Raw genomic sequence first — 13,614 nt, 5'->3', positions numbered from 1 at the left:
TCCTTGAACGACAGTAGTTTATCATTTTGTATAATATCCCTCAAAAATACTGTTTGGTTACTTAGCCATTGGTCTAGGGAAATATTTGGAATCAGCCATTTCAGGGTTTCTAGTGGAAAGGGTACGTCTGTGATTGCCGTTTGTGGGTTGGATGTCTTTTTTAGGTGGGACCATGCTTGAATTGTAGCTTTTATGGTAGAATGATCTTTTTTAAATGTTATTTGCTGTATATTGTGAGCAAGAATTAATGACTGTAGGGATCTAGGGTGCAACCATGACTGTTCTAGATGGGACCAGTGTTTAATGTCTTTGTTGGTGAACCATTGTTTCAGTTGGTCTAAGATTGTTGCTGTGTGATAATCTTTTAAGTTCGGTACCCCTAAACCACCTATTTGTTTATGGTTTTCTTGCATTTGTAACGGGAACCTAGCTCTTTTGCCTGCCCATATAAACTTTAACATTTGGTTCTGCATGGCTTTAAAGAAAGTGTTTGGGATTGGTATTGGGAGGGTTCTGAATATATATATATTAGTTTTGGGAGTAGTAGCATCTTATATGCTGCTAGGCGACCATTCCAAGATAGGTAGAATTTTTGGAGTCTTAATGTTTCCTCTTGAAATGCTTTTAATAAAGGTTGGTAATTGAGTTGAAAAAGTTTCGAAGAGGGAGATGTTAGTTGTATACCTAAGTAGGTGATCGACTCTGAAGCCCATGGATAGGGGAAATCTTTTTGCATATTTAGTTTAGTTTTGTTATCAATCGTTATTCCTAAAATGTTAGATTTGGATGCATTCACCTTGTAGTAGGCTACTTTACTAAATTCCTGTAGTGTCTCATGTGCGGCTTTTAACGAGTTGTATGGGTCAGATAAAGTCAGAATGACGTCATCTGCAAAAAGTTAGATTTTATGTTCACGGTCAGAAGATGGGATTCCCTGGATTGCTATATTATTCCTGATTTTTTCTGCAAGTGGCTCCATAATTAATGCGAAAATTAATGGTGACAGGGGGCATCCCTGCCTTGTTCCATTTGTTATTTGGAAGTTTTTAGAGAACATTCCCTCAGAAAAAACATAGGCGGATGGGGAGGAGTATAGTGCTAATATTGCTTGTTGTATGGGGCCTGTCAATCCAAACTTCTCCAACACTCTAATTAAATATCCCCAATGGACCCTATCGAAGGCCTTCTCCGCATCCAAAGTCAGGAGCAGAGAAGGCCTTCGGGACTCCTCTGTTGCGTAAATTATATTTAGCATCCTTCTAGTTGCGTCTATAGTTTGCCTACCAGAAACGAAACCTACTTGATCCTGGTTATTGAGAGCTGGTAGTAATGTTGACAATCTATTGGCTAAGATTTTGGCATACAATTTAACGTCTACGTTCAGTAAAGAAATAGGCCTAAAATTTTGTGGAGCTGAGTGGTCTTTACCTGGTTTTGGCAGAGTTATTATAGTTGCTGTAAGGAAGATAGGGGGCGCTAGATACCATATTATTCAAGTGCTCTAAATAAATAAATCTCCTGCATTACCAAAAAAATGGAAATGTAAGAAAGCTAGGGGGCGCTAGATACCATACTATTCAAGTGCTTTAAATAAATAAATATCCTGCATTACCAAAAAAATGAAAAACATAATAATGACAAATCATAATTAGATTACACATTGGAGTGCCCACAATAGTGAAAAAAATATATAGTGATTGATTGTCCACATAAAAAAGTGTTTTGAAGTGGTTGAAATGATATCTTTCAATAATATCCCAATCTTGTTGCTGTAAACGAAAGGTTTTCCATCACCAAAGGAAAATAAGAAAAAGGAAAACACCTCGAAGTAGTAGATATCTGCTTACCAGATACCAATGACTCCTTTAGTTAAAAAGAGAGTCACTAGCGCTTGTGCAGGGTTGTGCCTGCTCACATGGATGGCCGGACTGTGGTTGGTATTATAGGCATGGATCGTTCCCGTCAAGCTCATTCAAGATAGGATAAGGATACATAGGAAACAAAAACAGTCTCCATAGCGTAAAACCATTTATTAAAAAAGTAAACAAATTAAAAAGCCAAATGGCCGCTTACATTGGTGGGTGCCTACCCGGCACTGGGGCTGCTTGCATGTCAGGGTGACTTCACAGTCAGAAAAAGCCTTTCATGTCTCCTCCACGCTGGCGTGCGTTCCAGCTTACACAGGGGGGCAGCCAAAGGATCCGGATGTTGTTGGGTGATAGGACATGTGACCACGTACCGCTCCGACGTACGTTTCGTAGTGAACGTCTTCAGGGAAGCGTACGTTGGTCACTGGAATGGTGGTTTTTATTAGGAACAGGAAGGGGGTGGGTAATTGGCAAATGGGCCACAGGAACTGTGCTCATAGCAATAAAGTTGGAAAGTTCAACTATGGTCTGGAGCATTAGCTCCATCTTGTGGATATTTACTATATTGTTCAAAAAAATCCTTAATTGAAAACGAATGTGACTTTTTATTAGGAACAGGAAGTGGACGGGTAGTTGGAAAAATAGACCACAGGAACTGTGCTCATGGCCATAAAGTTGAAAAGTTCAACTATGGTCTGGAGCTTAGCTCCATCTTGTGGATATTTACTATATTGTTCACAAAAAAACTCCTTAATTGAAAACGAATGTGACTTTTTATTAGGAACAGGAAGTGGGCAGGTAATTGGAAAATAGACCACAGGAACTGTGCTCATAACAATAAAGTTGGAAAGTTCAACTATGGTCTGGAGCCTAGCTCCATCTTGTGGATATTTACTATATTGTTCACAAAAACAAAAAAACTCCTTACTTAAAACAAATGTGACTTCATATCAAACATCTCCTAAGTGGAGACGACATGTTGTTATAGTCCCCCTACTGGTTAAAAACAGGTAGGTGAATCCACCCATATAGGCGGTGGGGAAGTGAGAAAAAATATATAAGTGAATAAAATTAATGGTGGTGTTTTTGTAGAGAGAAAAGGGGGGGGGGGACTCATGTAACCCTGCATTCTATAACAGCCCCAGTCTCGGTTTACATACAAAAATGATTACAAAACTAAATAGCATTTATTAAACCTTAGAAGGCTGCAATATAACCTATCCCCGTCTGACTCGAATAATAAAGGGGACAAAGAAGAGGGGGGGAAAAAATATTCCATCTTGCACCCTGGACAGCTATCTCTGACCTCAACCATAATACAAGTGGTGCCTAACTCACTCACATGATCTGAGGTGGACAGATAATGATATTCCTAGACACTCCTGGATTCAATCATTTGTAAGAAAACAATTAAGGTCCAGATCTATATTCATCCCATGTGGTTGCATAGTCCGTAATTTATAAAGCCAGTACGTTTCATTCCTAGATATTGCCCTTTTCATATGGGTACCTCTCCAATCCCTAGAGATTTTGTCAATCCCATAGAATGTACACAGTGATGGGTCACTATCATGGTAAAGTTTGAAGTGTCTTGATACACTATGGTTAGGGTATCCCTTTTTAATATTTGTTAAATGTTTATTTATTCTTACTTTCAGTTGGCGTGTGGTTCTGCCCACGTATTGAAGGGAGCATGGGCATTCCAGAACATATGTTACGTGATCAGAATCGCATGTGATGAGATTATTATAGTTGCTGTTAACATTTCTTTTGGAAATGAGGCTTTGGACATTGCGGCATCGAAGACCTGCTTTAGGTACGGGGATAGTTCAGTCATGAATAGTTGGAAATATTCAGATGAGTATCCATCAGGACCCGTAGATTTATTGTGGGGCATATTTCTAATTGTTTTTTCGATTTCTTGGATTGTAAATGGTAGGTTTAGTTTGGTGAGTTCTGATTGCGGAACCCTCGGAAGGTTAACAGCCTCCAGGAATTCCGCAATTGTGTTTTCGGGTGGCTGTGGTGTATTGGGGTCGTCTTTAAGGTTATATAAAGCTTCATAGTAGTCGCTAAAAGCGTCTGCTATGTCTTTGGGGTTAGATACAGTTATTTTGGATTTAGGATTTACAATGTGTGGGATTCTTTTTTTTATCGCTTTCTCTTTCACCTGGTTCGCCAGCAGTTTACCCGCCTTGTTGTTACAACGGTAGTTATTTGCTTTTAAGATGCGGAGGCGGCTATCCTGCTGGGACACCAGAAGAGATCTCAAATCTTGTCTTGCATCGAATAGTAGAGTTCTTGTTTTTTGGGTGGAATTTTGTTTGTTGGACGTTTTTAAGGTTTTGATTTTTTCCAGCAGGTCGTTGAGCCTCTCTGTCCTCTGCCTTTTTGCCCTAGCACTCAATTGTATTAGGAGACCTCTCATAACTACTTTGTGAGTATTCCACAGCGTGAAGGGGTCGGACACCGAGGGAGCATTGATCTCAAAAAATTCAGTCAAAGATTTTCTAATTAATTTAAGATTTTTAGGTTGAGAGATAGTTAGTACATCGTTCCTCCATCTGTTTGCTGCAGTCTCGGCGTCCCTCCCCCCCACGCTGATCGATATGGGAGCATGATCAGACCATGATATAATACCAATGTCTGATCTGACAATCTTTTGCAACAGAAATTTGTCTACTAAAAATATATCTATTCTTGAGTAAGTACTGTGAACTGTGAAAAGTAAGTAAAGTCCTTCTCTGATGAATGTTGACACCTCCATACGTCAAAGAGGTTTGATGTGTTAATAAATCTTGTCAGCGTTGTCCTTCTTTGTTTTAGATGTTTAGGGTTAGTGCAGTCCATATGCTTGTCTGGGATCGCGTTGAAATCTCCGCATAAGATAATATGTCCCTGTTTCAGTGCTTCTACCTTTTTCCATATTTTGTTTAGGAATCGGAGTTGGTTGTTGTTTGGCAAGTACATGTTGACTAAGGTATACTTGATTGCATAGATCTCACACACTAGTATGATGTATCTGCCAGAGTTATCCATGTGGGTTGTAAGTTCTGAGAATGGGATAGAGTCTCTGATAGCTATTGCAACTCCACCTTTTTTCTTTGGGCCATTTGCTGTATATAGGGTAGGAAATTTGCGATTATTAAAGACCGGAGGATTAACTGCTGAAAAGTGAGTTTCTTGGAAACACATGATGTCGCTTTTCAGTCTGGATGCTTCCTTCCAGGCCATTTGGCGTTTGTAGGGGCTGTTCATACCTTTAACATTTAGTGAGGATATTTTGAAAGACATGTTTGTAGTTGCTCGAGACATACCTTTGCTCGTCGAGGATGTGTAAGATGAGTTGACCGTCTGATGGAATTGGCTTGCGATGTGCTGGAGATTACGGGTCGAAAGGTCTCCAAAGGTTGAAGGCAATGGGTAAATATGTTCGTATTTCTGTTCCTGTAGACAAGGAGAAAGGTAGGGAGGAAAAAAAAGAAAAAGGGTACAAACAAAAAGTCATAAAAAATTAACGACCCTGTTTGGGATCTGTGCGGATACAATTCCGCTATAACTCGGGGGGTAAAGCAAGGAGTTAGCTAAGTGGCATTCTCCTGGGCTGAACGGGTTTTCTGTTGTTTTTCATCTGAATAAGTCAGCCTGTTTCTGCATCTGAGCTGGCTCTGGTAGATGAAAGAGAGTGTGATTCCTCCTGGTCGTTGTTATCTGGATCAAAAAGTCTCCAGTCTCTCAGGAGACGGATTCCCTCTCTGACATTTGTTATGACATGTGATTTGCCTTCTTTCGTGATCAGAAGCTTAGCCGGATATAGCCATCTGTACTGGAAGTGGTGATTATTCAGCGGTTTTGTTATAGTTGCTAGTTGTCTGCGTTGTCGCATGGTAAAAGCTGATAGGTCAGCAAAGAAAGAGAGACCTTGTAGCTCTTGAGGAAGGTTGTCCCGTCTTCTCACTGTCATCATGAACAGATCCTTTATGTGAAAAAAATGGATGCGGACTATTGTGTCTCTGGGGAGGTGCTCTTGTATGTTTCTGGGTTTTGGAAGGCGGTGAATTCGGTCTATGATTAGATCTTCCAGGGGTGTTTCCAGAAGTGTAACTTTCATAAGGTTAGTAAAGTATTCCTTTAAGTCTGGGGGTTTGACCGATTCAGGGATCCCCCTGATTTTGACATTATTGCGTCTTGATCTGTCCTCTAAGTCGGCCATTTTTATTTTGATAGCTGTGATTTCCTCATCCCTGTCGTTATGAGCGTCTACCATGTCGTTAAATGTGGACGCGAATTCTCCCATCTTAGATTCTATGTGGGACACCCTTGAGTCTACCGCTGCCACCTCTGATTTGAATTGTTGTGTTATTGCTAGCATGTCAGCATGTAGGGTTGAACGCAGGGATACTAACATATCTTTGAGTGTGGTATCAAGTACCGGCTGGTTTTGTGTGGGGAAGTCTATGATGGATTCCTGTAGTTCTCTGGTATCTTCCAAAGAGGAATCAATACCACTAATTTCAGCTTTTTCTGCACATGGTAAGGACATTTTCAGCTTACTTTTTGCAGGGCTAGATGAAGCGGATGGGGGAGGTGGGTGCTGACCTTGTCCTTGCTGTCTTTTGCCATGTGAGTGTCCGGAATCGGATCTTTCGTTTCCTCCGTGCTGTGTGTTGAGGCCGCGCGGCTCTCCTGCATTTCTGCCGGCGCCATCTTGGACAGTGAGATGGCGCGGCTGTATCAGAAAGTCTGTCATTTTTCTTGGTTTTGTAGTCTCTTTTCGTTTGCGGGAAGGCATTCGGGAGTATGACCACTGTCTGTCCGGTGTGTGGATCCGTGAAACGAGGCTCTGTGTCGTTGTTATCACCCGTTTAGGCCCAGGATGCTGCGGAGCTCTGTTAGTATGCGTCCATCGTCTCTGCCGGCTAGCCACGCCCCCCGTACATTGGAATCTTATGTGCCTATTATAAAGTTCTGTATTGATGTGGATTTATAAAACCCATGCTGTGTCTTCTTCAAGAAGCTTCAAGAACCCGTAAATATTTGCATACTTCTTCCTTTCTGTTTTTTCTTTGCTTTTTTCTTGTTCGACTACATCTTTATTTTTCAATGGTGAAAAGCCAACCAATCAGCTGTATGGTATGTTAGTTCTCCTTGCTGGTAGTTTGCAGTGTGGAACCTTCAGTGTGGAGAACATGTGTAGATCCTGAAGCTCTCCTAGCTGTCCTATGTTCTAAAGTGTCCCTAACACTAAAGAAACCCATTATATGTAACTCAAAACACTAGGCTTAACCTGTAAAGTAATGTCTTAACTCCTTTTAACCACTTGAGCTCCGGAAGGTTTTACCCCGTTTATGATTGGGGCATTTTTTGCTATTCGGCACTTTGCTACCACTTAAGGTCTGCCCTATAGCAGTTCTACTGCTACAGGGCAGCACCTCTGTGCCAGATCACGTACTGTGTATATATATATATATATATATATATATATATATATATATATATATATATATATATATTATTATATTATTATTATTATTATTATTATTATTATTATTATTATTATTATACGAGATTTATATAGCGCCAACAGTTTACGCAGTGCTTTACAATGTATAAGGGGGACAACACAATTACAGTACAGTTCAATACAAAAGGTACAGGAGGGCCCTGCTCGTAGAGCTTACATTCTAAAGGGAGGGGGTGGTGGTACAAAAGGTAATAGCTGCAAAGAATGATTTGATGGGGGTGGCTCAGGGACAGTTATGTGGGTGTGGGATAGGCTTCCCTGAATAAATGAGTTTTCATTTAGTTTTCAGGGATATCTATATACGTGATCCGACTCTTCCAGGTAGGGGGCACGCATGCGCACTAATTACAGCGGGAGCCGAGGGGCGGGTACTGCAGACTCAATGTCCGCTGGCACCCGCCGATCATCAATTAGAGAGACAGAATGGCAGATCAGCCTTCCGACAGGAGCAAAGGGGTGGAATTTGTGTCAAAGCAAAGCAGGGAATAAAATTAATCTCTTCCCCAAGTAGTGGTAACACTGGTTAGGTACACAGTTAACCCTTTGATCCCCCCTGATGTTAACCCCTTCCCAGCCAGTGTCAGTAGTACAGTGACAGTCCCTTTTTTTAGCGCTGATCACTGTATTCATGTCACTGATCCCCAAAAGTGTCACTAATGCCACGTACACACAATCGGAATTTCCGTCAGAAAAAACTTGGATGGTTTTTCCGACGGAATTGCGCTCAAGCTTGCCTTGCATACACACGGTCGCACAAAAGCTCTCTGAACTTTTGACCGTCAAGAACGCGGTGACGTACAACGCTACGACGAGCCGAGAAAATGAAGTTCAATGCTTCCGAGCATGCGTCAAATTGTTTCTGAGCATGCATGATTTTTTGCGCGTCGGAATTGCATACAGACGATCGCATTTTCAGATAGGAACTTTTCCCAACCGAAAAATAGAGTACATGCTCTCAATCTTTTGCTGGCTGGAATTCCGCCAGCAAAAGACCGATGGAGCATACATACGGTCGCATTTTCCGACAAAAAACTCTCATCTGAATTTTGCTGGCGGCATTTCCGATCGTGTGTACGCGGCATCAGTGTCAGAATGTCCGCCGCAATATCGCAGTCCCACTATAAGTCGCTGATCGTCGCCATTACTAGTAAAAAAATTAAAATATCCTATAGTTTGTAGACACTATAACTTTTGCGCAAACTAATCAGTATATGCTTATTGAGATTTTTTTACCTAAAATATGTAGCAGAATACATATTGGCCTAAATTTATGAAGAAAGTAGATTTTTTTCAATTTTTTTATTGGCTATTTTTTATAGCAGAAAGAAAAAACATATGTATTTTTTTTTTTTTTTCAAAATTGTCTTTTTGTTTATAGTGCAAATAATAAAAAACGCAGAGATGATCAAATACCACCAAAAGAAGGGTCTATCTGTGGGGGACAAAAAGACATATTTTATTTGTGTACAATGTCGTATGACCGCGCAATTTTTAGTTAAATAAGTCATATTGCAAAAAATGGTCTGGTCATAAAGGGGGATAAATCTTCCAGAGATTAATTGGTTAAAGGATAAGTTTACCTTTACAAAAAAAATAATAAATGCACATAAAAAAAAAAGAAATATGCATTTTTATTTTATTTTTTGTAATGGACCTGTAAAGCATTGCACCCACGATCTGCACCCCGCTAGCTGTCAGAACGGGTGATCGGGGGCCAGTGCATCTGTCACATGTTAAAAAAGGTAAACTTATCCTCTAACTGACAATTGTACAGTCATACAACACTGCACCCAAATTAAATTTATATCATTTTTTTCACACAAATAGAGCTTTCTTTTGGTGGTATTTGATCACCACTGGGTTTATTTTATAAAAGGAAAAAAAATATACATTTTGAAAAAAAAAATATTTTTTATTTTGTTCTATAAAACATATCCAATTAAAAAAAAAAAGTAAAAAAACTAATTTTCTAAATAAATGTAGGCCAAAAATGTATTCTGTTTCATGTCTTTGGTGAAAAAAAAAAATCCCAATAAGTGTATATTGATTGGTTTGTGTGCAAGTTATAGCATCTACAAATGGTGGTATATACACTGGAATTTTTATTTATCTTATTTTTTTTATACTGGCAGTGATCAGTGACTTATCATGGGACTGCGATAGTGCGGTGGGCAATCTGACACTGGGTGGGAACTGAATAACTGACATTCCCCGTGACATCAATACAGTGATCAGTGGTAATACTATACACTGTCACTGTACTAATGACAAAGACTGGGAAGAGGTTAACATCTAGGGGCAATGAAAGGGTTAACTGTGTGCCTAACCAGTGTAATGTGTGCATTATGTGGGCGCCGGATGCATGGATTCCAATGGGGGGGGGGGTTTTGGAATTTGCTTAAAAAAAGGGTGGGCGCGGGGCGCAGAGCACTGCGCTCCAAGCCCACCCCGTTGTGTGACACTAACGAATGAATATTTGCTATTGTAACACTGATTCTCCTCCCGGCCAATCAGGAAGTGGGTCGTGAGGAGGGAGGAGAGGTACGGCCGAGGAGACTCATGGGAAGCCCGACCGATGGAGCCGGGACACAAAGGAGACTGAGGGGGGAAACCGTCGCCGTCTCCACCACTCAGTACAGGGTGAGTGGAGCGATGGGGGGGGGGTCCGTGGTAAGGTCCATCTGCCGCCCCCCGACCGATGGAGCACCAGCCATCACTTCTCTATAGTCAGATGGCAAATAAATGTAAAACCTTGTGAGCTGCCACACTAACCTAAAATAACCTAAATCACCATAAAAGAATATATAAAACTATAATCAGCTGCCCGCACTTCCCACACTTCCCCGAAATGTGATAATAACAATTTATATGACACAATGTGCAGTGCTAATAAAATAAACACATGCATAAAACCAATATAAATCATCAATATATAAAACGTGACATTCTATATAAAAATTTTAAGCCCTTAAGGTGAGGGTACACCTGGTGGGGGGTCGTGTGTACACCGCATGAAGACACAATTATCACATTTTTTGCTGATTGATTCAATACCTCATTAAGGACTGAGTGTGACTCACGTAGCACGAGCACTTTATATATATATTTTTTTTATATAAAATGTCACGTTTTATATATTGATGGTTTATATAGGTTTTATGCATTTGTTTATTTTATTAGCGCTGCACATTGGGTCATATAAATCTATAGTCACATGGGCTTCTCAGATGTGATAAGAAGGAAATGCTCAGGGTAGAAATACACTGAAAACTGAGCTGCCAACGCTGCTAAAAAATCCCCAAGTGCAATGTGCCCATTACTTACAATGCCACCTATGATAATGTGAACATCCCAGGAGGCAGTGGGGGGATCCTTACCTTGAGAAAGCAGGATATACTGGGCTGCAGCACAAAAAAGGTAAAAAAACTATCCAAAAAAGGGGAAAGGGTCCCCAACTGTGAAAGATGACGAGGGGAGAAACCAGGAGCAAGATTTTTATTCCTAAGGTTTTTACTGGATGTGTGGTTGCGGGGACGTCAAAAATGTGTGGTTGAGCTGCATTTTTTCCCATTCGATAACTGCCCCCCTTCAGTTACAATAGTCAGCAGACAGGGGTGTTTACATGCCGCAGTCACGATACTTTATTTTGCGACCCATGGCAAAGTTTACCCGATATGTACGGCGGACTTACACTACAAACTGTAACGGTTATCATTCACGGCATGCCTTTAATGCAATTTTTTGGGGAAACACGAACATACCCAGACTCACTCCTTTCCTCTCACATGGACAACCCGGGTGCTGGCTTCTACAGCCCATCTCAGTTAAAAATATAAAACAAATGTACTGCACTCCAAAACTTAGCTCTTCTTTCTGTGTTTAATAATTGCCAAAAAGAGACTGCATACATTGATGTCTCCACCCAAAACCAACCTTCCTTGACGTGTTTCGCCAGCAATGGTAAAACGCAATAATGAAGATTGGTTTGGGGTGGAAACATGAATGGATGCAGTCTTTTTTTGACACTTGTTTTGGGAAACAGTTAAAGCAGCATGTCATTTAAAAGGGGAAGGTCCTTTTCATCCTCCCCCCTCTCCACTGCCACATTTGGCACTTTTTTTTGGGGGGGGGGGGGGGGGGGGCAGCAGATACCTGGTTTTGACAAGTACCCGATCCCAATTCCGGCTCAAATTGCCACGGCAATCTGAGCCAGAAGTTCGGCCCCCTGTCCTTCCCCTGCAGCCTTCTGGGACACATCACAGGTCCCAGAAGACCACAGGGACCATTCACAAGGCACAGCACGGCTCACGCATGCGCAGGCGGAACCCGGCTGTGAAACTGCAAGGCTTCCCCTCTTGTTTCCATTACTTCAGATGCCTGTGCCTGCACCCGAAGCCAATTGAAGAATGGACTCAGGTGAGGACATTGCTGGATCCACGAGCAGGTAGGTGTCCTTATACTAAAAGTCAGCAGCTACAGTATTTATAGCTGCTGACTATTTTTTTGAGGGAGCTCTGCTTTAAGAGGGAGTGATTGGCAGGTGGCAAAAATGCGTGCATTTTTGCCACCTGCCAATCCCCCACCCTTAAGTTGCAATAGGCAGTGGATGGGGATGTATACAGTACATACCGCAGCTGCAATGCTTCGTTTCGCACCCATGGCAAAGTTTTCCTGATGTGTAGCAATTGGTAGATGGCAAGCTCGCCAAACGCTACACACTCAGGCAAATAGGGAAGTGCCACAAACACCCTGCAACTGTGTGCAAAATGGGGGTTAAAACAGGAGTCACATCACTTCTTCACTGCCTGTCAGTAGCCTCTGAAGCACGATCTGAAAGCTGATCGGGCTTCAGAGGAAAGGAAGATGTCTAAATCTTCCTTAGGATAACGTGATGTATTACTGCACATGCCGATCTTGTGAGATCTCCTGAGCTCATGTCCTTTGCAACAACTAGCCATACATTACAAACCCACTCCCAGAAGAATAGGTGTATGAGGGTGAATGGGTGCACGGAACTAAACCCTCCTCTCCTTTTCAGCCAAGAAAGCTGCCATCTTGGCCTCTGTTTGATCTACAGTTGCCATGATGCTGCACATGTGATCAGTTATGACACCAGACATTTGATGGCTTGACAATTTGGTGGAGAGCTAACAAAGGCACTCTGGCACCTGTGACTGTTATCATTCATGGCCTTTAATGCAAGTGTTTTTGGAAACAAGAACACACCCTAACCCGCTCCGCTTCAGACTTGCTCCTTTCATCTCACATGGACAACCCGGGTGCTGGCTACCACAGCCCGTCTCAGTAAAAAATATAAAAAAAAGTAAGCTACACTCCGAATTCTAGTTCTTCTTTCAGTGTTTTAATAATTGGCAAAAAAAGACTGCATACATTGATGTTTCCACTAAAAACCAACCTTCCTTGATGCGTTTCACCAGCAGTGCTGAAACGCATAAAGGAAGGTTGGTTTTCGGGTGGAAACATCAATGTTTGCGGTCTTTTATTTGCCAATTGTTAAAACACCGAAAGAAGAACTAGAATTTGGAGTGTAGCTTACTTTTTTTTAATATTTTTTACTGAAACGGGCTGTGGTAGCCAGCACCTGGGTTGTCCATGTGAGATGAAAGGTTGATAATTGTTTTGGGAAACAGTTAAAGTGGAACTTCACCCAAAAGGGGAAGTTCCGCTTGTATGCATCCCCCCTCCACTGCCACATTTAGCACTTTTTTAAGGGGGGTTTTGCCATGGCGATCTGAGCCAGAAGTTTGGTCCCCTCATCCTACCCTGCAGCCTTCTGGGACACATCACAGGTCCCAGAAGACTACGGGACTATTTATAAAGCGCAGCATGACTTCATCATGCGCAGTAGGAACTATTTCACTTACCAGAGATGCAGGTGTCTGCACCCGAAGCCGATTAAAGAATTGGCTCAGGTGAGGACATTGCTGGATCCCTGGACAGGTGATTGTACAGTATTTGTAGCTGCTGTCTTTGGGGTTGATTCCACTTTAAGGCATAATGTGTAGGACCCCTTACTGATTTGCCTAACCTCACGGCTGGCTCGCCAATAAAAAAGCAATAAAAATCTGCCTGTCCTGAAACTCACTTGCCACTATGACCAACCCCAATCTTCTCTCTGACAGATTGCTCAGGCTCCTTTAATGAGATTTTCCAACATGTCTGAAAAGCCCATTTGCTTTGTACTATACCGGGCGGCTTCTA

At 41.7% G+C, this 13,614-nt stretch overlaps 1 protein-coding gene across 1 annotated transcript in view; it reads left to right on the top strand.

Annotated features, from left to right (window-relative positions):
* LOC141104568 (uncharacterized) overlaps window positions 1-13,614 on the top strand; it is a 58,208-nt gene that overhangs the window by 26,205 nt on the left and 18,389 nt on the right. The window lies entirely within an intron of this gene.

This window comes from Aquarana catesbeiana, linkage group LG08 (assembly GCF_042186555.1).
Source record: "Aquarana catesbeiana isolate 2022-GZ linkage group LG08, ASM4218655v1, whole genome shotgun sequence".
Lineage (NCBI taxonomy): Eukaryota > Metazoa > Chordata > Amphibia > Anura > Ranidae > Aquarana > Aquarana catesbeiana.
The sequence above is the reverse complement of the archived record's forward strand: the minus strand, read 5'-3'. Positions and strand labels throughout refer to the sequence as shown.